Consider the following 1,544-nt stretch of genomic DNA (forward strand, 5'->3'; position numbering starts at 1 on the left):
TGCATGTCTGCTGGTTCCGTTTTTTGTTTTTTTTTGTTTTTTTTGTGTATTTCCTTTCCCCACTCCTATATCTACCACAGAATCACAATGCAGTAAAGCTTGGTAGGAATCCATATTGGAACAAAGCGTATGTATTCAAATGACCCAGAGGGCAACAGTGCCACCTGCAGGCTATATGAAGTAACTGCCTTTATGCTAAGAGATGGTTGGATGATGTCACTGAGGTCATGGCTCATGTCAGAGCGTGGGGATTATGCAACAAGACAGAAGTAGTGGCTCATTTACCAACACTACATTTGGATACTTAACCTTATCAAAACTTTATCCCAAAAACCAAGTTTGCAATTTAAAAATTTTAGGTGATTAACCCTTTTGCTTCCAATGATGTATGTAATACATCATGACATTAAACGCTTGTTCCGACTACAATCAATTTTAAGGAGTAGAGCTTAGATCTGGTATATTAAAGCCCAGAATCTTTGCTTTCAAACGATACCAGGATTTACAAAGCTTTAGGTGCAATATTCGGGGCGCGACACTGGTTTGATTCTGCACCGCAAATACGTTTTCAAAACCCCACCCACGTGTAGCGGAACAAATTGTGCAGGATTGAATGATAGTTGTTCACCTTATACTTGCTCAAATCCACAGCATGTCCACTATGTTGCAGATTTTTACCACGGATTTCACCCCCATTGTATGGGGTAAATCTGCATGTAACACGTGGATTTTTCTGTGGAAGTGAGATCCTTGGCGGATTTCTTCTGCCACATGTGGACTAAGGGTCTTGTATGGACTCTGCACATCCTGAACTTTTATTTTTAGTAAAGGTTGTGTGTCTGTGGCTAAAAGTGTGACTCCGGCAGAGCCTTAAACAGGACTTTTTCTGCATCTTATTTTTTTACACACCGTTTTAGGCTTTGATGCATCGTTGTATGTATACGCCAAAGAGTGTAAAGTGCTGGGTGCCATTTTTTACAAGATGTCTACGTTCATAAAATATATGGGTGTGGGGGTATAATATGATTTTATTGCATAAATCTCTTTTTATTTGTGTATGTTACAAGTAGGAAAATTGTCATGGCAGCAAAAGTGTTAAAGGGCTCCTCCACCCTCATTATTGCTTCTTATATTCCATGCCAATGAGTGGGTCATACTGGTAGGCTTCTGTTATGCCAATCATCAGAGCCTCTTTCCAAGACTGCCATATCCTCCCCATCTCTACCACAAAGATTATTTTTAAAAAATATATTGTACACCTCTCGACAAACCCACACTATAGTACAAAGCTTAGACCTTGTTTTATATATGTCATTTAAAGCAGACCTCCGGACAAAAACTAAAACTTGATTGTTCGCCTAAATTCTTAGGGTATGTTCACACAGGCTATTTTCAGCCGCCGTTTTCCGGGCCGTAAACGTCCCTAAAAACGGCTGAAAAATCGGAAGCAGAACGCCTACAAACATCTGCCCATTGATTTCAATGGGGAATATGGCGTTCTGTCCCAACGGGGCATTTTTATATGCCTAGTTTTCCAAAAACGG

Source organism: Rhinoderma darwinii, chromosome 3 (assembly GCF_050947455.1).
Source record: "Rhinoderma darwinii isolate aRhiDar2 chromosome 3, aRhiDar2.hap1, whole genome shotgun sequence".
Lineage (NCBI taxonomy): Eukaryota > Metazoa > Chordata > Amphibia > Anura > Rhinodermatidae > Rhinoderma > Rhinoderma darwinii.